The sequence below is a fragment of the Peromyscus californicus genome, unplaced genomic scaffold, assembly GCF_007827085.1.
Source record: "Peromyscus californicus insignis strain IS unplaced genomic scaffold, ASM782708v3 Scaffold_11__1_contigs__length_118956290, whole genome shotgun sequence".
Taxonomy (NCBI): domain Eukaryota; kingdom Metazoa; phylum Chordata; class Mammalia; order Rodentia; family Cricetidae; genus Peromyscus; species Peromyscus californicus.
The window spans coordinates 15,985,767-16,010,740 of NW_026294402.1; the positions used below are offsets into that span (position 1 = coordinate 15,985,767).

Sequence of the window (24,974 nt, forward strand, 5' to 3'; positions counted from 1 at the left end):
GTTCTCTAGAGGAACAGAACTTACAGAATGAATATAAGCAGAAGGTGTGGCCCAGATTAAAGGGAGAGCTTTCCTCCTCAAAAGATCTGGATTAAAGGTATATCTTCCCACCTCAAAAGAGGCATATTAAAAGTGGGTCTTCCCACTTTAAGTGCTTTAATTAAGAAAGTATCCCTTGGGGCTGGAAAGATGGCTCAGTGGTTAAGAGGGGACCTGGATTCAATTCCCAGCACCCACATGGCAGCTCATAACTGTCTTTAACTCCAGTGCCAGGGGATCTGACACCCTCACACAGACACACATGCAGGCAAAACACCAATGCACATAAAATAAAATTAAATAAGTAATTATTTTTAAGAAAGAAAGAGAGGGGGGAGAGGGAGGGAGGGAGGGAAGGTGGGAGGAAGGGAGAGAGGGAGAAGAAAGAAATCCCTCACAGGTACACCCAGCAGCTTGGGTTTTAGTCAATTCCAGATGTAGTTGACAACCAAGAAGTGCCATCACAGGCACACATGTAGGTGCAGGTGTGTATGTTAATGATGAGGCCTGAACTTGATTATAAAGAGTCTTCCTCGGTTGCTCTCCATCTTATTGAGAGCTTGCCAATTCAGCTAGTCTAACTAGCCAGCTTACTCAACAGATCCTTTATCTCGGCCTCCTGAGGGCTAAAATTATAGACTGGCTGCCACACCCACCCAACATTTATGTGGGCTCTAGAGATCCAAACTCCAGAATCCAGAATCCAGAAAGGGCTTTAACTACTGAGTCATCTCCCCAGCCCAAGACTCTGTGTTCTAGTACACAGTAGATGTCCCTGGGGTCCCTGGGCAATTGGTTCCAGGTGCCATGTAGATCCCAAAATATGCAGATGATTAAACCTCTTATGTAAAAAAAAAAAAATCACAGTGTTTGTGTATTACTTATATACTTCTTGATATATCATCACCAGATTACTCACAATATCTAATATAGGTTTGAGAATGTAGCTCAGTTGGCAGAGCTTGCCTAGCATGCATGAGGCCCTCAGTTCAATCCCTGGCATGGCACAGCATAAACTAGGTATTGGCACATGCCTGTAATCTCAGCATTAGGAAGTGTAGACAGAAGATTAGGAGTTTAAGATTATCCTTGGATATTGAGTTCAAGGCAAGCCTGGGCAACATGAGAGCCTGACTCAAAAAACAAAACAAAAAGCCCCAATATAATAATATACACGCTATGTGGTTGTTACACTACATTGTTAAGAAAAGAGTGGTGCCGGGCAGCAGTGGCACACTCCTTTAATCCCAGCACTGGGGAGGCAGAGGCAGAGGCAGTCAGATTTGTGAATTCAAGGACAGCCTGGTCTACAGATAGAGTTCCAGGACAGCCAGGACTGTTGCATAGAGAAACCCTGTCTGGAAAAACAAAAAAAAAAAAAAAAGAAGAAGAAGAAAATGGTAAAAGTCTATACATGTACAATATTGATGCAATCATTGAGTCAGGTAAAGATAGGATGCAGCTGTAATACCAGCATTTAGGAGGCTGAGACGAGAGGAGTACAAGTTCAAGGCTAGCCTATACTACACAGTGAATTCCAGAACAGCCTCAGCTACATACATAGTGAGACTATCCTTGCACCCCCACCCCACCCCAAAAACACCAATGGGTGTGGTGATGTATGCTTGTAGGCCAGCAGATAGGAAGAGGACAGTGAATTTGAGGCTATTTTGAGCTACAGAGCAAAACTCCCTCTCAAAAAAAAGATGCAACAAATGCCTCCATAATACATATCAGAACAATGTAACACTTTCTTCTAATACAGTAGGCTGAGTCAGGAGTGGGAGAACAGATGAGTACATGTGAAATTGGTTCTACACAAAAAAATTTTTGCCTTCAGTTCCATTTCAGACTCAAGGGAAAGGATTCCTCAGAAGACACTGGAAATGAGACTGTCACCGGGTCATTTGAGCTTTGTCTAGCAACAAATACCTAATCAAAAGGCAAGGGGACACTAAACAATCCATGGGCTACAGTAACTGTTCCCCACTACCAAAGAGAAAGTGAGATACAAGGATACATTCAAGGCAAAAAGGAAGTCTGGAGTCTCACATACTTCCATGATGCATAAAGTTAACAGAAAGTTACAACTGAAAATAAAACAAAAGGAAGGGACTGCAGAGGTGGTTCAGTGGTTAAGAGCATGCACTGCTCTCACAGAGAATCAGTCAATTCCCAGCAGCCATGTTGGCAGCTCACAATTGCTTATAACTCCAATTCCAGGGAGATCCAACTCCTCTGGCCTTTGGAGACACACACACACACACACACACACACACACACACACACACACACACACACCCCTAAACACTTATAAAAAGGAGAGACAAAAGAAGAGAATGGAGGGTGTTCTGTCAGATATACAATATTCTTGCTGAAGGAAATATGGGAACAATACCTGAAAAAGCAACCACGAGGGAGGGGAAAAAAAGGTAAAGGTCAGGGGTAGCGGCACACATCTATAGTCATAACAATTGGGAATTTGAGGGAGGAGGATAGGGAATTCAAGGCCAGCCTGGGCTATAAGTGTGAGGCCAGCCTAAGCTACATGAGAAGAGCGGCAGTCCTTTTCTATTGGATTGTAATAACTGTGTCCAAGCATTCAATCTCTTTTCCAGTTTTCTCTGCAAACGCTGGAGATTAAATTTGTTTTATTCTTCTCCTTTTGAAACCGAATCTCATTATATAGCCCACATTGACCTTATACTCACAATCCTACCACTACCAAGTTCAGCTTCTAATTCAGCTCCCTCTACCCTTTCTGGTATTGGGGATGGAACCTAAGGCCTCACATTTGCTACCACTGAGATAGCCAACCCTCTTTTTTACTTATTTTGAGAAAAGGTCTCACTAAGTTGACTAGACTGGCATTGAACTCACTTTATAACCCTTAATGGCCTTGGCTTTTCAATCTTCTTACCCTTCTTCCCAGTAGCTGGGATTACAGGTCTGAGTCACCAGTCCCAGCTCTAATTTAATCTTTGGGGTAACAAGACTATTCACTCAGAATGTGTCTAAATATGAGGATTAATGAATATGGTTTGTGATAGTGATATCATGTCTATGTCTACGGGGACTGTTTCTCCTCACTCTGGGGAAGAGTTACAACTTCCTTTGTATTCTCTTAGCTAGACTATAGACTTGTTTAATTACTATTACAAATGTCAAATACATGCAAAAGAGCTGAGCGACCACACTGTGGACTGCAGTATGCCTCAAGTTCTCCTTCAACACATGCTACGCAACACAACACTAGTTTTTTCCCCTTCCACCTGTGCTACTTGCTATGTAGCTCAGGCTAGCCCTGAGTTGCACCTGCCTATCTTCCAGGTACTATGACGTGTCTATCAACATACTCAGTCATGTGACATGTTAAGCCAGTAAATGTGTTAAAACTTGTTAGGCACTAATTAATAAGTATACGCATGTTCTTCTTTTATTTTTTTTAAACAAGTGTTTTCTGATGAAGTCAAATCCGTGATTTGACAGGGGCAGGCATGCTTGTGTGGAGGACAGAAATGCAGCTCAGTGGTACAGCACTTGTTTAGCATTCACAAGGCCCTGGATTCCAAGGGTAGGAAAAGGAGAAGATGGCAGAGAAATTCATCTGTGTGTGGTATCTAGCATTGATTTATCCCTCCAATTTACTGTAAGATGAGTCTCCTGTCTCTACCTACTAAGTACCAGAATTACAGGAATGTATGCTATAGTCAAGTGTATGCAGAACCAGAGCTAGAACCCAGGGCTTTCTACATACTAGGCAAGCACTCTGCCAGCTGAACCATATCCCCAGCCCTCAGTTGTTTCTAACTGAATACAATTTTAGATAATAACTGTGAATACTTTCAATAATATTCACATTTAAACAATATTGAAATAACTTTTACCTTTATACTAATACTATAATATCAGAACATTCACATCAAACACTTAGCAGACACTAATAGTTCAAATTATTTCTCCACTAACTTCTGTCACCAGCGTTATACGTACAGCCTTACTAACTGCATGGTAACAACTTCTCATTAATTTTTCTGTTTAGTTGGTTGGGTTTTCTGAGACACGGTCTCATGTAGCTTAGGTTTACTTGGAACTCAGTATGTCACTCAGGTTGGCCTAGAACTCAAGATCCTCCTGCTTCACCTCCGAAATACTGGGATTACAGGTGTTCACTACCATGCCTAGCTTTCTCTCATTTTTTTTGACTCCTCTGACACCATCAATTTTTAATCTATGTCCCTTAAAGGGCAAATATAGAAGAAAACATGAATGTTGTCAAGCCAAAGTATCCCTTGATATTTTCAGCTATACCATACTGGCGGGGGAGCCTTCTGGTCATTATCCCTGGAGTGGTTCCAACTCATGTCAGGATCTGTTAAGCAGTCACAAGGGACCAGTTCCTCCTGTAAGAACTAGAACATTCCCCCAGGGAAACTGAGTCCTAGTTTGGATATGGGAAACCCAAGGCAGTCTAAAAACCACTCAAAGAGGCTCTGACTGTTCAGGAACAAAAACATTTCCTAAGATTAATAATTAGCATAGGTGAATTTTCTATCCTGTTTTGTCTTGCTATTGTGATTATTTTATTTTATAGATATGAGTGTTTTGCATGTTATATCTGTGCACCACTTGCATGCCTGGTGCCCATGGAGACCAGAAGAGGGCACTAGATTCCCCTGGAACCAGAGTTACAGATGGTTGTAAGGTGCCATGTGAGTGCTAGAAACCGAACCCAGGTCCTCTGCAAGAGCAACCAGTATTCTTAATCACTGAGCCCCCTTGTTTATTTAGATAGGGTCTTGCTATATAGCTTTGACTGGCCTCAAACTGGCAGGAATCCTCCTGCCTCTGTGTCTACCACCCAATTGCTGGGATAAGAGTTTGTGTACCACCAAAGAAAATGAGTGAAATTACTGTCAAGCCTTGGATTAACTCTTGAGGCTCTCCTCTTGCACTGTACAAATATAATTAGTCACTGCTTACCATGCTCTCTCTACCTCCCACATCCTTCTCTTTCAACATGGTTATTCCTATACCCTGTCATTTAGTCTCAACTTAGAACTCACTTCTCTTGAGAATGAATATGATCAAAATACATTATATGAATGTATTAAAATGTCATAATGAAACCCATTATTTTGTACAATGAATATATTCAAATTAAAGAGTATATGGAACCATTATGCTAGGAGGGAGAAGAATAAGAGGAGGAGAAGGAAGAAAAGGAGGAAGAGAAGCACGAAGCCCAGAGAGATGGCTGAATGTATAAAGGTATTTGCCACCAAGCCCAAAGACCTAAAGTTCCCTGAGTTCTAGTCCCAGGACCCACACGATGGAAGAAAAGAATGGACTCCAGTAGGTTGTCCTCTGACCTCCTCACACACACCACAGAACACACATGCACTCACGTGGACAGAGTAAAATGTAGCTTAAGAAGTTAAGTAAAAAGACTAGGGGTGTAACTCAATGACAGAGCACTTACCATGTCCAATGCTGTAGGTTCAGCACCCCCTCCAGTCTTTCTGTCTCTCTCTCTCTCTCTCTCTCTCTCTCTCTCTCTCTCTCTCTCTCTCTCACACACACACACACACACACAACACACACACACACACACACACACACACACACACACACACTCACTTTTATTTCCTTCATGTATTCTCATATACCAATAGAATGTATTAACTCAGTAACTCAATAGAGTATATTAACTTCCAAAACTCTGGTCAATTTGTAATATATTTATTCTGGGTTTTAAGAACAAGCTTAGGCTGGATTTCTTTCACTACCTCTCCTTTCCTTTGCAGAGCTGAGGATGAAACCCAAGGCCTCAAATATTCCAGGTAAGAGCTCTACCACTTCACTCACTCAGCCATCAAAGCATCAAAGTCTACAGAAAAAAAAAAAAATTTTTAATGGGAAAAATTTTAAATGGACAAAAATGCCAATAAAAACAAGCCATCAAAATATACACAAAAGCCGGGCGGTGGTGGCGCACGCCTTTAATCCCAGCACTCGGGAGGCAGAGCCAGGCGGATCTCTGTGAGTTCGAGGCCAGCCTGGGCTACCAAGTGAGTTCCAGGAGAGGCGCAAAGCTACACAGAGAAACCCTGTCTCAAAAACCAAAAAAAAAAAAATATACACAAAAATGGGGGGAAATGCCTCCTGAAAAAGTTAGTATAACAAACAACACGACTGCTCTAGGTTCAAAGATTCTAAAAGACATCTGAAATTTTCATGTAAGAACCTTAAAGAGGGAACTGAAGTGATGAACGGCTTGGCGGTTAACAGTAGGTACTGCTCTTACAGAACCTGAGATCTGGTTCCCAACACCACACCAGGTGGCTCACAACCTCCTGTGGCTCCAGCTCCAAGGACCCCATGCCCTTTTCTGATGTCCCAGAGCAGTGCACTCGAAGGTATAAGCCCACACCCCATACATAAATATCAAATTTTTTTAAATATGTTAAAAAAAAACAACAACAAAAATGTCTTAAAGAGGTCTGGGCTTATAGCTTAGTGGTAGAGAGCTTACCCAACAAGCACAAAGCCCTAGATTCAATTGCCACTATCACAAAAACAAAACAAAGAAACTTTGAAGAGATCTTAGATGCAAAAACACTCAATTTTATAACAATGAAGAATTCTGATTTCACACAAAGAAGCTGTTAGATAACATTATTGTTTTTAGTTATCTTGGTTGAAACTTTACTATTAAGGTCTTACTGGGTGAATATCTTAATTTTTTAGAAGATGTATTACCCATTCTGTAAAGTATCATGCCTGAAACTCTCAACTTATTTCAAATAGTTCACCATAAAACGTTATTTTACTTTCCCTTGGGAAAAGCCAATCAGTACTAACCTAACAAAGCCTCCATTTTTTAAAGTCTGCAAGAAGGCACAGGCCTCCAACGTTCAGACAATAGCTAACTATTTGGGCTGGGGTGTAGCTCAGCAGGAGAGTACTTAGCATCATGAGGTCCCGAGTTGCATCCCCAGCATCAAATGAGAGTAACTTGGTATCCTTACTTTTCTTCGACACAAAGGGACCCGTGTAGGGTCTATGTACGTTTATATGTACATACAGATAGACGCATCCTGCTAAGGGTATAAAAAAAGCTATCTTTTTTAAAAAATCAGAATGCAATGTGTCTCAGGTAAACAGATGTCCCACGAAAGCTAAATTTTCGGATAAAACATTCCTTTCCACACACACACACCCATACACCCACACACAAAGAAAAAAACGAGGAAAGGGCTGTCCTCACCCACCTTTCGGCCAAAGCTCGGCTGCAGCAAACAGAATCGCCCGGTCCGAGAATGGAAGATGCAGCGTCTCGATGTGATGCCAATGGCGGAAAGTCTATTCTTTCTGGGAGGGGGGCTGGGGAGAACAATTCCACAAAGGTTACTTTGCACGGGCTTTAGAAGAAAGGTGGATGCAAACAGCTCCGGGCTGAGTCGTGATGCGCACTCGGGGCCGCGGCACCTGGAAAGGCTGCAGAACCCGGAGGACGCGCGGCCCCGCGAGCAGAGCTCGGCCCGCCCCGCCGAGGCCTACCTAGTCCTCTCCCTCCCGGTGCCGGCCCCCGCACCCCCTCACCGAATCCTCACCGAGCTGAGTGGAGAGCCCTCGGACAAACGCCGAGAAGGTCTCAGAGCTCCGAGGAAAAAAAAAGGGGGGCAGTCGGCGTGACGTCACTTCCGCTTCCGGCTCGGAGTTATCGGCCACGTTGGATCCCTTCAGGCCAGGGAGAAAAGCTTGTTTGTTCCCGCGTCTGGGCAGTTGCACCCTTCTTCGGGTGGGCTCGTAAGGGGAGTAGAGACTGGAAAAGAGCCGAGAGGTCGAGGTCAGAAGCGAGGCCTTGAAGGGCAGGCAGCGCGGGGGCGGGGTGAGGGGCGGGACCAGGCCCGGGTGCGCCGCAGTTGATGGCGGACCGGTGGGGCGAGGATGGGGGTGGGGACGCCCCATGGAGATGCTGCTGACAAAAGCTTTTCTGTCGGGCCTCTCCCTCACGCCCGCGGTGCCCTTAGCCATGTTGCATAATCTGCCAACCCAGGAAAAATGATCCGTCTGGTCCCTTCAGTCACTGCCGTCTCCAGACACCTTTTTGTGGACCTGTCTTTGTGTGCCTCTGGACACCGTGCAGACACCTCGGCCGTTGATTCTGTTGTGTTTTTAGAATAAAGGCACAACCCCCACCACCACCCAGGGCTCAGTTTGTAAAGCCCCTGCCTAGCATGCACTAGGCAGGAAGCCCTGGAATCCATCTCCAGCACCGTGAGATGGTGCCCGCCTGTCATCTCAGTGCTTGGGAGATGGAGACGAGAGGTTCAAGGCCAGCCTCCGCTACATAGTAAATTCGAAGCCAGCCTGGGATACATGAAACCCTGTCTCCAAAATAAAATAAAAATGGTCTTTCTGTAAATTCTGAGTCTTTTGAATTTTCTTTGTTTCCTTTCCCCCTCCATCTAATGTGGCTTGTTTGGGGTTTGGAGCGCGGGAGGAGTGTGTGTGTGTGTGTGTGTGTGTGTGTGTGTGTGTGTGTGTGTTCCCCATTGAGTCAGGGTATTTTGTAGTCCAGGCAGGATCTTATGTAGCCCAGGCTGGCCTCTAACTCCCTAGGCTGCCAAGGGTTAACTCTGAACTTCTGAGTCTCCTGCCTCCTCCTCTGAAGTATTGGGATAACAGGCATGCCCATGTTGGGATTAATAGAGTATACAAGGGTATTAGTGTATGTTATTCAAGAAGTTTGCCAACAGAGCTTCATCCTCTACCTCAAGTGTTAAGTTTTCTATTTCTTGGAATTTACCAAATAAATCAGCCTTTCCTACTTTACAAAGTAATACCGATAACATGCATTCTAAAATTGTACCTCAAGGCTTTTCTGGGTATCACTGAGTTTTCATTGGGTGGCCTTTGGGGAGTTACTGTGAACACTAATTTACAGGCATTTTTTTTTTCCAATAATTATTCACTAGGGCTGAGAATACAGTTTGGTGGCTGAGTACTTGCCTAGTACACTCAAGTCTCTAAGTTCGGTCTCCACTGCTGCACTTTTTGTTGTTGTTGTTTTTGTAAGTTTTTTGGAAGCTGAAGAGGCCTCACCCATAAGGGCACTTGCTGCTCTGAGGACCAGAATTCAGTTGCTAGCACCTACTTGATATGGCTCAAATTGCCTTTAACTCCAACTCCAGCAGATTTGGTGCCCTCTTCTGGTCTCTGCAGGCACTCACACTCACATGCACATAAATACAACTAAATAATAAAAATATGAATCTTTTTTTTTTTTTTTTTTTTTTTTTTTTTTTTTTTTAAAAGATTTATTTATTATGTATACAGCATGTATGACTTCAGGCCAGAAGAGGGCACCAGATCTCATTACAGATGGTTGTGAGCCACCATGTGGTTGCTGGGAATTGAACTCAGGACCTCTGGAAGAGCAGTTAGTGCTCTTAACCTCTGAGCCATCTCTCCAGCCCCCAAAAATATGAATCTTAAAAAGTTATTCATAGACATTCCTGCAATCCCAACACACTCCAGAGACTGAAGCAGGAGGATCAAGAGTTGGAGGCCAGTCTGGTATATATAGTGAGTTCAAAACCAGCCTGAACTACTGGATTGTACTAATTTGTATCACCAGCATCTCAGAGCACAATAAATACCTCATTCTTGAATGAATAAATAAGTGAAATATAGGACACTGAGAAGAAAAGTCACTCAAGACTACTCTTTTGAATTCTGAGGAAGTGTCTCAAGGGAAGCTGTGTACTTGAAAACTGCTGTATTAATCAGAGCTCTTGGAGGCCAGCCTCAACCACATAGTGAATCCCTGTCTATAAATAAATAATAAAATTGTATCTGTATGTTAGCAAATTTAGCTTACAGATATGTTGAATTGGCAACTCTTTTGCTGTTCTCTTCCATCTTCTCTGTATACAATGATCAGTTTGTAGGAGGAAGTCTGTATTTGTAAAGAATATTTGGGTTTCATGAAATTTTAGATAATGTGAGGTCCTAATATTTTTTTTCCGATTTTTAGTGGTAGTGGTGGTGGTGTGTGCATGTGCATGGGCATGTGTGTGACAGGAAGAGCAGGCATGTACATGCAATGTATGGAGGTCAGAGGAGAACTTTCAGGAGTCGGTTCTCTTCTCATAGGTTCCAGGAATGGAAGTCAGCAATGGAAATCAGCATCTTTCACCCACTGAGCCAGCTTGCTGGCCCAAATAGCTTACTTTTTTAGAGACAATTTAGCAACTTGTGTACTTTCTATTTTTGGAATAATTCAGAGTAAAACTAGGTCAGGCATAGAGGCATTCACCTTTAATCCAGCACTCAGGAGGCAAATATAGGTGGATCTCTGTGAGTTCAAAGCCAGCCATCGATACAGATTTCAGAACAAAACAAAAGACAAAGCTACTGTTTTATATGTGGATCCTAGCTGTGTGTGTGTGTGTGTGTGTGTGTGTGTGTGTGTGTGTGTGTGTGTAAGTCATGAACCTAGAAAGGGGACCATGAATGGGGTGGGAGGAGAGGTTTTAAGGAAATAGGAGTTGGGCTGGAGAGATGGCTCACTGGTTAAGAGCCCTGGTTTAATTCCTAACACATACATGGTGGCCCACAACTGTCTGTAACTTCAGCTCCAAAGATACCTGACACCCTCTTTTAGCCTCCATGGGCACCAGACATGCATATAATGCCCAGAAATACATGCAGAAAAAATACCCATACCTATACAAAAAAAAATTGGTTTAAGAGGTAGAAGTAGAGGCGTTAAGCTGGAAGTGGGTAAGAGGGTACATTTTGAAGAGGTGGGAATTGCAGAAATGAATGGGGGAGGACAGTCAACCAAAACAAGGTATGTATGAAAATGTCATAACGAAACCTATTACTTTGCTTACTAAAAAAAAAACACGTGAAAGGGGCTAGAAAGATGGTTCTCTATAACTGAAGCTCCAGGGGATCTGACCCCAGGATCTGTTCTGATTCAGTGCAGACAGGAGGCAGATCACCCCTATTTCTGTAAATACGTTTTGAATGAGATTGTTGTTCTTGAAAATGTGTACCTATGTTTATCACCTTTTAGTTTTGTAAAGACAGGATGTACATGGCTCAATATTTGGCCAAGCTAGCAAAATGATAAGTGTTGGTTTGTGTTTAAAGATGTTTTGATATAAAAGTAGGGAAAAAAACATATTTGACATAGTTGGTTTTGCCAGAGGTTAACATTGGGGGATGGGAAAAACTTATTAGTGTGGAAAAAACGCTTGGTTTTGATGTATAAATAAAGACAGCTGGAGCTATTTGGGGCTGGTCACTTGTGTGAAACTCATCTGGTGGTCGGACAGTTCATTTCTTTGCAACAAAACCCCTTCCCCATCTCAGGACCTGAACCTGAGCTGAGGCTGGACCCCAGTAATAATGTATTTGCTATTACATGATATATGATATACTTAATATTGTATAGTATATTGTGTATTAATTTGTATGATATATTTGATATTAATATATATGGGCTGGGGAGATGGCTCAATTGTCTAAGAGCACAGGCTACTCCTCCAGAGGACCCAGGTTTGATTTCCAGCACCTACATGACTGATCACAGCCATCTATAACGCCAGTTCCAGGGACCCTTCACAGGCACCAGGAAAGATACAGTTGCACAGCTGTTTTGCACAAGCAAAACACTCATACACATAATAAAATAATAAAATTTTAATATATATGTATATAAAGGCCTGTCAATGTTGATTGGTTATGTTTTTGTTGCTGTAATAAAACACATGACCAAAAACAACTTACAAAAGAAAGAGTTTATTTGGACTTATGTTTCCCATGGGATGAGAGTCCATCATGGTAAAAAAAAAAAAATCATAGCAGCAGGCAGGCATGGCAGCTGAATCAGGAAGCTGAGAGATCATGTCCCAACCCCAAGCTAGAAGCAAGAGAGTGAGCTAGAGATGGGGTGAGGCCTCAAACTTTCAAAGCCCACCCCCAATGACATCTTTCCTCCAGCAAAGCCTCATGTCCCCATGACCTCTCCAAACAGCCACCAGCTGGGGACCATGTGTTCAAACCCCTGAGCCTATGGGAGACATTCTCTTTCAAACAACTACAATTGTTAATGGTAATTTTTTTCTACTTGTTTGAGACAAAGCCTTACGTAGCCAAGATGGCCTCAAACTCCCTAAGTAGGCATAGTAAGAGTCCTAACTCGAGAAAGAAAAAGGAAAACAAAGAGTTGGGAGCAGGGGGATGGTGGCACATGCCTTTGATCCCAGCAGAGGGAGAGGCAGGGGGATCTCTGTGAGTTCAAGGCCAGCCTGCTCTACAGAGAGTTCAGTTCTACCCAAGGAAAGGTGGAAGGTGAGATGTGACCCTACAAAGCTGCCTTCTGACGTCCACTAGAGCACCACAGTAACTGGGTACCCACATGTACACATCATACACACAAATAATTAAAAGAAAAATCAAAGGTTTTTAAAGCCAGGCATGGTGGTGCATGTCTTCAATTCCAGTGCTCAGGAGGCAGAAACAGTGGGATCTCTGTGAGTTTGCAGCCAGCCTGGTCTACATAGGCAGATCCGGGCTAGCCAGAGATACATAGTGAGACCATCTAAAAAAATTTTGGTTGGTTTTTTGTTTGTTTGTTTATTGTTTTGTTTAAGTAAGAGGCAGGGCTAGAATGATGGCTTTGTTGTTAAAGAACATTTGTTGCTCTTCAAGAGGATACAAGTTTGATTCCCAGCACCCACATCTGATGATTCACAACTGTCTTAGGGTTTTTAATTGCTGTGAAGAGACACCATGACCACGGCAACTCTTGTAAAGGAAAACATTTAATTGAGGTGGCTCGCTTACAGTTTCAGAGGTTCAGTCCATTATCATCAGGATGGGTAACATGGCAGCATGCAGGCAGATGTGGTTCTGGAGCTGAGAGGCCTACATCTTGACTCAGAGGCAACAGGAAGTCAACTGACTGTCACACTGAAGCTTGAGATAAGAGAGACCTCAAAGCCTGCCCCACAGTGACACACTTCCTCCAAAAAGGCCACACCTCCTAATAATGCCACTTCCTTTGGGGGCCATTTTCTTTCAAACCACCACAACAACCAACTGTAGCTCCAGTTCCAGTGAATCATACACTCTCTTCTGGTCCTCGTGGCCACCTGCACTCTTGTGCATATACCCACCATATATACAAAAATAAATTTTTTTTAAGTGAAGAGCTGAAGATGTGAGCACTTATCTAACATGCAGAAGTGTCTGGATTTGTTCCTCTGTCCCCATACAAAAAAAAGGGAACAGGGTGAATTAGGGTTTTCCCTAAAGGAACAGAACTTATGAAGCAAATAGAGACGATAGATAGATAGATAGATAGATAGATAGATAGATAGATAGATAGATGATAGATATTTACTGTTGCTATAATAAACCACCATGATCAAGACAAGAAAGAATATATTTGGGATTACAGTTACAGAGAGTTCGAATCAATAATGGCAGGGGTTCGAATCAATAATGACAGGGACAGCATTGCAGCAGGGGGCAGGCATGGCCGCAGGAACAGGAAGTTGAGAACTCACATGTGGAACCACAAGCACTAAACTAACTGAAAATGACCAATTCTTTAAACTTTTCAGTCCTACCTCCAGTGACATACTTCCTCCAACAAGGCCATACTTCCTAAACTGCTGTGGGATGTCTTTCTGTACACTATGAATACGTGTTGCTCTGACTGGTTGATAAATAAAGCTGTCTGGCCTATAGCAAGTCAGGCTATAGCTAGGCAGGAAATTGATGAGAGAGACAGGAAGAAAAAAGGCAGAGGGGAGAGACTCCAGCACCGCCAGGAGAAGCAAGATGTGAAAGTACCCATAAGCCACAGCCACGTGGCAACTATAGATTAATAGAAATGGGTCAAGTTATAAGAGCCAGCTAGCAAGAAGCCTGCCATAGGTCATGCACTTGGTGATTAATATTAAGCCTCTGAATGATTATTTTATAAGTGGCTGTGGGGCCTTGGGGCCGGGCGAGACCGGAGAAACCTTCCGGCTACACTAAACCTCCCCAAACAGCACCACCAACAGGGACCAAGTATTCAAATGTAGGAGCCCATAAATGACATTCTCATTCAAACCCCTACAATATATGAAAAGGAGATTCTTATGTTGGCCTACAGGCTGCAGTTTGGGTACCCCAACAATGTTTGTCTCGTGTTGGAAAGGGCAAGAATCCAGTGGTTAATCTGTCCACAAGGCTTGGATAGCTCATCAGTCCTGATTTGGCACTGGAGTCCTGAAGGATGCCTGGAGAGCTGCTAATCTTCAATCTATGTTGGAATCCCAAAGAAATTGGTTCTAGTACTAATGAAGAAATGCCTCAGCAACAGAACAGATTGACTCACTAGCAACAGTGAGCCAAGCAGGCAAAAAGCGGTTTCCTTCTCCCATGTCCTTTTATCTGGGCAACAGAAGATGCTGCCCAGATTTAGGGTGAGTCTTCCTGCTTCAAATAATCTGGTCAAGAAAATCCCTCGCAGGAGTGTCCAGCAGTTTAAGTGTTAGTTGATTCCAGATGTAATCAAGTTGACAAGATTAGCCATCATGGGCTGCTAGGGAAATGACTCTACTGTAAATATTTGCCATGCAAGCATAAAGACTTGAATTATTATCTTTAGAAGCCAAACTCAGGAGCATGATATAGCATCTATAATCCCAGCACTCCTACAGCAATATATAATGTGGAGACAGGAAACTTCTAGGAAAGTCACAGGCCAGTTATCCTGGTATAAGCAGCAGTGAACAAGATACCTTGTCTCAAATAAGTTAAAAGCAAGATATTTGAGGTATCTACTGACCTTCACGTGGTTGTCCTGACAGGTGTGGGTCCACACTCACACACATGAACACTGTTTTGTATGGTGGATGATCCTCAATAGTGGCACTTTCTGTTCTGAGTGAGTGAGTTTATTGACTACACAGCAAGCAGGAAAACAAGAATAAGCCAGCAGCAGAAAGATAGTAGAGCATGGTATCAGACTCTGCCACCAGCAGAAAGCTCAAGATAGGGTGCAGGCAGTCAGCCAGGCCCCTGGTGAATAAAGAGGGTCTCAGGGCATATCCCAGATAACTCGTCCAGTTAGCCATTCCCATCACAGGCATTTTATATCATAAGATACATCAGTCTTTTGCTTTGGGAAGATACTTGGAAATAGTTTACCTCCCAGCTGTGTTCCAGGACATAATGTTATTATTCTGCCAATTTTCTCTACTTTTTCAACATGATATTTTCATTCTTGGCCTTGTCTCCATTTTCTCACAGGGCCAGGGGCAGGGCAGTCCATCCCAGGACAGGAGGTCATGGAGGACACTCAAGACAAATGTACTTGGGTCGGAAGTGGAGGACTAACCGCACTTCCAGAACCAGCTTCTCAATAATCTTAAACAGCGCATGGCAGTGTACTAACACAATGTGTATTACATCTTGTTTTTAAATTATTCCTGAGTAGTTACAGGATATGAAGGGACTACAATGAGTAGTAAGTACAATGGGTAAAAGTAGCAACATAGTCATCAATACAAGTGCAGTCATTAGTGATATTATCACTACATCACATTTATATGTTTCTCAGCCTGCAGCCCATCCCAAGAGTCCTATGGAATGAGTTATTTTACTAATTTTGTTTGTAAATCTGAGATCAATGCAGAAATATTCTGAGAATCATCATTAAGGTCAAAACAACACATGGCTGGAAATTCTCTGCACTCAGGTGGTGTAATAATAAGCAACAGCAGCTCAAATATACCTTGGCACATATTGATTAATTCAATTCACTTTGTTTTTCTTGTATAAAAACCCTTACATGGTGGCCGCAGCTGGAGCCTGGGTCCTCTGAACAGAGACTCTGGTGAGAGTTTTCACAAGATGGTCAGTGAACTCCTGATAAGGAGGCCTGGTGAACAGTCTTTTTCCAGAGTTTGGAAGGCAGGTAGCTGTAGGTTTAGGAGATGGCATCAAAGGTGACCTTGGCAAAGGTGCCCAGGGTGGCAGTGCAGCCCCTGGCTGATGTGCAGCGTTTATCAGTCCTGGCCATCATCAGTAGCTTCTTGGGCACAGGAGCAGAGACAATGCCAGTGCCTCTGGGGACAGGGATGAGACGCACCAACATAGAGCCACAGCAGCCTGTCACTTTGCAGGGAACAGTGTGGGGTTTGCCAATCTTGTTCCCCCAGTAGCCTCTCCGCACAGGTATAGTGGAAAGCTTGGCTAAGATGATGGCCCCTCGGATGGCAGTGGCTACCTCCTTAGTGCGCTTAACACCAAGACCAACATGACCATTGTAATTCCCAATAGGGACAAAAGTCTTGAACCTGGTCCTCTGGCCAGCCCGAGTCTGCTTCTGCACTGGTATGATCTTCAGAACCTCGTTCGTTAATGATGCACCCAGGAAAAAGTCCATAATCTTAAATTCCTTAGTGGGCAGGGATTTGATCTTCATGACCTTGACCAGGCGGCCCAGTTCGGTGATGGGGATCCAGTCCTTGTCTTCCGCTTTACTTCCAAGAGTCCTGAGGCCTTTGGCCACGCCTACAACTGCTGCTGCCAACTCCTCAGAAGCCAACCCTGGTCCTCCAGCAGCACAGGCTTCTTCCGCCATTTGGTGTTTCCCCGAAGAAGAAAAAGTTTGATTAATTCTTAACAGCAGTCAAGGCTAAGGCAGTGCTGTTCACTACTTTAGTGATGAAGCTTCTAACTGAAAGTTCACTTTGCAACCCAGCTGTGAGACCTGGAACGGCTCGGAAAGATGTAGCTACTGCAATAGTAGTCAATGCAGGTACAGGATGAGGTTATCATCACAAGATGCAGAAAGAGTGCGCCTGACCCAAAACGTGGAGCTCTTTATGATAAGAGCCCTTATTATAAAGACGTCTCTACACTATGTCACCGATCACGCAGCCCATACATCTCACTAGTGTGATCAGAAGATACGTTAAAACAAAGCGAACACTATTCACAAGCTAGAGACGGCTTCTGCAGAAACGTGCTGTCAGTAGAATTACATTATATTCTTAGAGCGGGACAGTCAGTACAAAGACAGCACTGATTAACAGTATCGGTGCTGGCCACGTGTGTAGGTGTCTAGTGGGTTAGCATGAAGGGCATCCCTGTAGCATTTACCAGTGTCTCCACAGATAATGCCCCTCTCTATCAGGTTATTTTGTAGCAATTTTTAAGAACATTTTTGAAGATTTTATTCTTAATTATATGTGTGTATATGAATAGAGGTGCTCACAGGGGGCGGAAGAGATGATTCCCCTTGGAGCTGGAGTTAGAGGTGGCTGTGAGCTTCCTCACATGGGTGCTGGAACTGAACTCCGGTCTTCTGCTAGAGCACTACGCACTCTTAACTTTTAACTGTTGAACCATCTCTCTAGCCCCAGTTTTTTTAATTTATAAATGACATTTATTCACTTATTGTTGTGGGTGGAGGGAAGAAGTGGATGAGTCTGCCGGGGCGGAGTGTGGAGGTCGGAGGACAACGTGCAGGAGTCAGTTCTCTCCTTCTTTCATGTAGCCCCGGGACTGAACTCACACTTCTGGGTGTGGTGGCGAATACCCTTACCAGCTGAGCCGTTCCACTGGCCCTTGTAGCAGTTTTCTAGACTATATCTATTATGAACACCAAAAGTAAGCTGATTAGATTTAGAGCTAAATTTAACCTGAAATCTGGTTTTCTTGTTGTTGTTTTGTTTTTCAAGACAAGGATTCTCTGTGTAGCCCTGGCTATCCTGGAACTCACTCTCTAGACCAGGCTGGCCTCGAACTCATAAAGATCCTCCTGCCTCTACCTCCTGAGTGCTGGGACTAAAGATGTGTGTCACTATGCCAAGCTTATATTTGTTTTTATTTCCTGTGTATATATGTGTGCCTGAGTTTTCATAAGTGCACCTTATACATGCAGGAATCCAGAGAGGTCAGATCCCCTGACATTACAGATGGTCATAAGCCACTTTGCGGGTGCTAGGAGCCAAGCCCACGTCCTTTGCAAGTACAGCAAGTGCTCTTAATTGCTGAACCATCTCTCCAGTCCCTCCCTACAGTTATTTTAAAAATTACATTCATTTATTTCCATGAGGGAGAAAGTGGGTGTGCATATGACATGGCATCCTTGTGGAGGTTGGGACAACTCATCAGAGTATATTCTCTCCTACCACATAAGTTTCTGGGTTCAAACTCAGTCCTCATGCTTGGTGGCAAGTGCCTTTACCCACTGAGATATCTCAATGGCTGCTTTTTATGTTTGATGTAGATAAAGTCCTTATCCATTGCGTTGCTCTAGGGAGTCACATGGTGAAATCACAGTTGTTTTTCTGGGGGGGGGGGGATCAATAACGTTTTTGAATTAAGAGATGTCTTTGTTGGCCTGGAAAAATACCTCAGTTGTCTCCCTCCTCGTAAACTACTCGTCTGACAGGAATGGTGCAGTTAGTCCGGGAACAAAGGATTTGCACAGCTCCCAGAAGAAGAAGAATATCGAATTGGTCTCATAGAGATCAAGCAGCCTTCAGCAACATGCTGAGACATTAAGTATAATGGACATAAAATTCAAGATTCAGCTAGGCATGATGGAGCACGACTTTAATCCCAGCACTCAGGAGGCAGACGTAAGCAGATCTCTGAATTCAAGGCCAGTCTGGGCCTACAGATTGAGTTCCAGGACAGCCAGAGTTACAAAGAGAAACCCTATCTCAAGAAAAATATAAATAAAATATAATAAATGCCCTGATTCGATATACTCATGTGAGTAATGGGTGTATGAGACAGCTGGTCATCTCCTGGGCAGATGACCACTACTGTTTCATACTGAATTTGTGCCACAATTTTCATAGCATGTGGGAGGCTTTCAGGGGGGCTCTTTATTTCAGGCCTTCATAAAGTACTGATTGATCCAAAGGCTTTGGCTCCTGTACTGCTGGCAGTGTCAGAGGGTTCCCTTGTTTTACTTTAACTTCATCAAATGGACAGAGCACTAACTGAGCTATTTTGATATGTCTTTGCGATGGGCAGATCTTTGGCTCCAACAGTATTTAAATCACCTTAATCTCCCTCCAGTGGTCTGGCTGAATCATTCTACTTAGTATTTGAGTTCCAAGATGGCCAGACCTGACTTTCCCAAGATTAGCCCAAAAAAATCTAGGAGGGAATAGAGCACACTACCAGTAGGTATCACAAGCAGCATAAACACGCAGGGCGGCGGCGGCTGGCGGCGGGCGGCGGGCGGGGCGGCGGCGGCGGCGGCGGGGCGGCGCATGCCTTTAATCCCAGCACTCAGGAGGCAGAGGCAGGCGGATCTCTGGTGAGTTCCAAGCCAGCCTGGGCTACAGAGTGAGTTCCAGGACAGGCTCCAAAGCTACACAGAGAAACCCTGTCTTAAAAAAACAAACAAACAAAAAAAAAACAAGCAGCATGAACGCTAAGTGACACTCCGTGGGGAAGTACATATCCAGTCTCACTGAATCAGAAAATTGCCCAAAAAGACACCTGAGCACCAGCCTTAACCTCCCAGGACATTATCACTATTGCTTCATATTTTGTCTCCAACTATGGTTTGGAGATTTAGAGTCATCACCCATATTAGTGGTGTGTTTCATTTTGTCCTGTTGACCTATTATTTAGGTCTGTACCATTTCCAGTAAATGATCTTTCCATTTATGGGAATGAGCCTTGCCCTAACTGTTTTAATTGCTGTATTAACATCTGTGATGGTTATTCTTGGTTGTCAACTTGACTATATTTGGAATTAACTAAAACTCAAATGGTTGGGCACACTTGTCAGGTGTATTTTTTTCTTAATTAAATCATTTGAAGTGGGAAGACCCACTTTTCATCCAGATCTTGAGGTGGGGAAGATCCACCTTCAATCTAGGCCACACCTTCTGGTGGCAGCCTCTGTAAGGACATGGAAGAAGGAAAACACTCTTTTAACCTGTTTGCTCTTGCTCTCGCTGACAAGTCTATTCCTTCACTGGCATTAGAGCACCACTTCTTTGAGAATCCTGGATATACTGAAGATCAGCTGAGGTATCCAGCCTCATGGACTGAACAGCTACTGGATTCCTGGACCTTCCATTGGTAGACAGCCATTGTTGGACTAGCTGGAGCACAGCTTGTAAGCCATTCTAATAAATCCCCCCATATATAATAAAGAATCCATATATTTTATATAAACATATCTATTTATAAACACATTCATATGTTAGATAGATAGATTAATTCTATAAGTTCTGTTATTCTAAAGAACCCTGACTAATACAGCATTCCATTTATGTTTTCTGCCAAACCCTCAGCTTTCAGAGGATAGAGAATATGATAAATCCATTTTATATCATGCATCTTATTACATTCCTATATTAACTTACACTTGAAGTAGCTCCCATATCACTCTGGATTTGTTATGAGCATATCAAGCTTAGCATTATAGTTTAGAGTCCACATAGTATTCATTTGGGCAGCATGGGCATATGGACATACAACCAAACATCCAGATGTAGGTATTTACTGCCACAGAGATGGACTGACAATTTTGAGATCAAGTCAAAGCTCCCATATTATTGATCTGCCAGATTGTCCTGGTGATTTTGCCTAATGAATATGATCTATCCAATGATGCAGGATATCCCACTTCTGCATCTGCTGGCAGAGGGGATCTTTGAGGTTACTCTTCTTTATGATATCCTGAGTACTAGGCATCCCATAGTCCTGTGCCCACCTGTGAGCAACATACTCTCCAAGATGTATGCTTGATGACACTAGGCTCCTATGCCTGCCCTGTTTCATGAGTGGGTGGGTTTGATGTGTGCCCATGTTGTAATGGAGTGTGGAGTCTCATTAGTACTTCGTGATAGGCAGTGATTGGTTCAGTTTCAGTCAAAGCCCAGAAGAAGCTAGTAACTGTTTCTCTAAAGGAGTAATACGCTTCACTGGCAGAGGACAGATTTCTATTCCAAAAGCCTGAAGGCACCCTCTGTTTTTCTCATTTCTGCCACAAACTCCAGTTGGCATACATCCCATCAGCTGTTCCTTGTAATTCAATGTGGCCAGCCAGACCTTTAGTGCCACGTATTATCTGTTTTTGCATGTTCAAATGTTTGCTCAGGGCCTGTGCAAACTGAAATTTCTTTCTAGTTGTTTTATATAGAAGGTTCAAACTGTTCTAGATGAAGGATGGTGGTGCTGGAAACCAATCAGACCAATGGACTTTGGGCTTGCTTATTTATCCTATACAACAAGAAATTACAATTTCTTCAGTCTGGATTTAAATAATATTTACTATCTGCCTTGATTCCAAAATACTTTCTCCAAATTAGACAGTAGTTTCCAGTCCTTGAGTTTTCACAGGGTTGATTTCCCATTCAAATTACTTCAACCCAGTTAGCAGTCACTAACACTACAGCTTCTGGGATGGCTTCTTCCTCCATCCTCTGAAGCATGATGTTATCAATGTAACTCATTATCTGAATGGAGACAGACACCTTTACACTCTGCAAATGCTCTGCTATGAGGTGATGGCATGAGGTGATGAATATACCCTTGGGGTAGGCATACAAATGTACATTCTTTGCCCTTGCCAGGTAAAGGAAAAACTGCTTGCATTGATCAGGATGGGTATATACTGAGGCAAGCATTAGCCAGATCTATAACAGAGCCAGGTGCCTGAATGGCACTGTACTTCTCTAAAAAGGGTGACAGCATCTGGGACAGCAGCAGTGAGAGGCAGAGCTACTTATTTAACTCCCAACAGTCTTTGGTCTTCTTCCATGATCATTTTTCTAACAGACCATATGGATTTGCTCCACTAAGCAGTAGTAGGCACCAAAAACTTATACTTCCGAATCCTCCGTAGTCTGGGCTATTTCTTCGTGGTCCCTTGATGATATTGCCTCATTTGCATCACCATTAGTAGCTCACCAACACAGGCACCTGTTTAGGCTTACAAGAAACAGTTCAGATTTCAAATTGATAAGTTCCATCATTTAAATTTAGTTTTAATCCTCTTAACATATCAGTGCTCACAATCTACTCTGGAATGGGAACTATCATTACCTCAGGCCCCTGTCTAGGAAGCTGGCCACTTTTTAAATGGAACTGTAGCTTGTTTGGCAAAAATTCCCTCCCCTAATCTAGTAATTGTAACTGGTTTCCCTTTGAACAATTTTGGATTACCATAAATTAAATTGGTCTCATCTCTAGTTCCCACCAAAGTACTAGTATGGTAGTTGACCCCATTTTTCCAATAGACTATGACTTTAATATGGGGCCTAAAGTCTTTACAGGTCACCCTCTCTTCTGGAGCTAGACTTGCCAGTTTTGAAAATAAAACAGCAAACAAAGCAAAAGGAGCCACTGTAGCAATGGGGGACCACCAGGGAAGCATCAGCCAGGGGCTTTCCGGAGGATAAGGGATGCCTCTGTCTTTTATCTTTAAACATGTCACAGTTCTTGGCTAGTCACTCCATCTATTTTATCACGTGGCACTTCTGACTTAAGAAGGGCAATGAGCCGGGCGGTGGTGGCGCACGCCTTTAGTCCCAGCACTCGGGAGGCAGAGCCAGGCGGATCTCTGTGAGTTCGAGGCCAGCCTGGGCTACCAAAGTGAGTCCCAGGAAAGGCGCAAAGCTACACAGAGAAACCCTGTCTCAAAAAACCCAAAAAAAAAAAAAAAAAAAAAAAAAAGAAGGGCAATGAATATTTGTCTCTGGGAGTTGGAAGCTCTCCTCCCCATGGTGCACATGGGGGAGGTCGCCTTCCTACAGGTCCAGTCCCAACTTCCCTCTTTGCATTACCTTTTAAATCACTCAAGTCAATAAGTTATCTATCATTTATTAGCAGAGCCCTGATAATTTGCTTATAAGCAGGAGTTGCGGTTTTAATTATCTTATCAGGGTCAGTGAGATAGGTCAGGAGGCAAAGGCACTTGCTGCCAAACTGGATGATCCAAGTTTGATCCCCAAGATCCACATGGAAGAAGAAGAGAACGAAGAAGAAGAAGAAGAGAAGAAGAAGAAGAAGAAGAAGAAGAAGAAGAAGAAGAAAACGAACTCCCAAGAGCTGCCCTCTCACTTCCACACATACTTTTGTGTCATGAATACAACCACCATAATAAATAAATAATAAAGAATAAATATTTTTAAATTGTCCTATTCCTGATTTATGTTCCTAAAGCAGGGTTAGATCATCAGCCGCTGCAACACTGGACGGCTCCAGGATTCTTCCACGGTTTGTACACAATCCTTTAAGGAGTATCACGGGTGATTAGCTGTGGGCCACCAATCAGCAGTCATCTCTTTGTCCCTGAGCACCCCTCATAGCCAGTGCCGACGTGTTGGTGCTGTCAATTGACCTGCCCTGTGCATCTGTGGTATAAGCCCTTATGCTCCACTCTCAGAACACATTGCACACTGCAGATTCTGTGGTGGCAATAACAACATTAAGTCTCTTGCATCCAGTTTAATACCAGTGACACCTAGGTCATACAATTGCACCACCTAGGTAATCAGGGGTTATTATCATTAAGGTAGCCCTTGATAATGTCATTTATTTCATGCCATGTAAAGTATTCTATTACATCCCTTCAGATCCCCAGATCCTCCTGTTGTTCTAAGCATCTGTGCATGAGAGTCCAGCTTTCGGTGAGGTGGAATTCTCTCTCCTCATCATTACACTCCTCATCACTCTAATCCTTATCCCGTACATCACTATCCCAGTACTTTCAGTGAGGTGGAATTCTCTCTCCTCATCATTACATCCCTCATCACTCTAATCCTTATCCCGTACATCACTGTCCCAGCATAGGTGTCAGGATCTCAATTTGGCCACAGCATTTGCCAGGTGGCATTTCCAGGCATTGGACCCCCATTTCCTCTCCTGCACTTATTCACTAAGGATGTATGTCTGCCATTGCAACATCATCAACAGCTCTGCAATCTGCCACCTCCTTTGCCCATTGAACATTTTTCTGTCTTCCTGCCTACATCCTCAATAGCTTTCAAGTAGGCCATTAGCAAACACCAGCCTCACCTGGCCAAAAGGGTCATATTTCTCCCAGTAACCATTTTTGAAGCCTAAGCTACACGGTGTAGCTTCAAAGCTTTCAACTTGCTGGCCCACTCTTCACAAAGACCAACCTGATTCATTCGCTACCAAGCCAATACACAAAAGAGAAGTTCCTCAGAGCCAGGGATTTGCTCAGCAGCCTTAGAATGCTTTCTCCTTCAGAACAGAACTGTATCTTGTGGAGGGATCCATGCTAGCCATGCTTATGGTTTTGAAAGAATCAAACAAGCAGCAGAAACAAGCAGAGTATGAGGCCAGGCACTTACACCACCCAGCAGAAACTGTCTGAGGAGGCCCCACCACCAAGACAGTCAGCTGGCACATCTGACCACCAGAGGATTCCAGGCAGAACGTGTTCCCTCGGGTGAGATTTCCCATTGGCAGTTCACACCACAGGCATCTTTATATCATGGGGTTAAACAGCAGCAGACTCTTTAGCTTTGGAAAGCTGCCTGGGAATGCTTACCTCCCAGTGTGCTCAAGGACACAGCACTTTTCCTCCTTCTCACAGTCTCACTGAGCTGTTTTGCTGTTCTCCTTTCTCCTCACAGGACCAGAGGAAGCTAGTCCATTCCCAGGCAAGAGGTCTTGTGGGACACTTTAAGATAGCATCCTTGGGTCTAAAGCGGAGAGGGGGCAGCCCTACCTAAGAGCCAGGTTCTCAATGATCTCAAACTGTGTGACAGCTCACTACTATAACATATATTACATACACACACACACACACACACAAACACCCAAAAGATAAAGGGACTGGGGAGTTGATTCAATGGATAAAAAACATGCCAATAAAGTGTGGAGGAGATTGGAGT

The 24,974-nt window shown here is 43.5% G+C and overlaps 1 protein-coding gene, 1 long non-coding RNA gene and 1 pseudogene across 5 annotated transcripts in view; 1 reads left to right on the forward strand and 2 right to left on the reverse strand.

Moving 5' to 3' along the window:
- The window catches only part of LOC128119761 (zinc finger protein 426-like), a 167,716-nt gene that overhangs the window by 25,359 nt on the left and 117,383 nt on the right, over window positions 1–24,974 (reverse strand). For 2 of the 3 annotated variants that reach the window (XM_052753311.1, XM_052753303.1), the window contains exons 1-2: window positions 7,656–7,769; window positions 7,314–7,425 (exon numbers count right to left, since the gene is read on the reverse strand). The gene's annotated coding sequence lies outside the window, so the exon portion shown is untranslated. Of the gene's footprint in view, window positions 1–7,313; window positions 7,426–7,655; window positions 7,868–24,974 lie in introns of those variants that run through there. The other variant, XM_052753295.1, reaches the window with a different exon arrangement.
- Window positions 7,779–8,470, forward strand: LOC128119851 (uncharacterized). 2 transcript variants are annotated; one of them, XR_008221709.1, is made up of 2 exons: window positions 7,779–7,891; window positions 8,102–8,470. It is a non-coding gene; the product is annotated as an uncharacterized LOC128119851 (long non-coding RNA). The 2 variants fall into 2 exon arrangements; XR_008221713.1 differs by having other exon boundaries at window positions 7,780–7,891; window positions 8,076–8,470.
- Window positions 12,867–18,770, reverse strand: LOC128119837 (40S ribosomal protein S2-like; annotated as a pseudogene).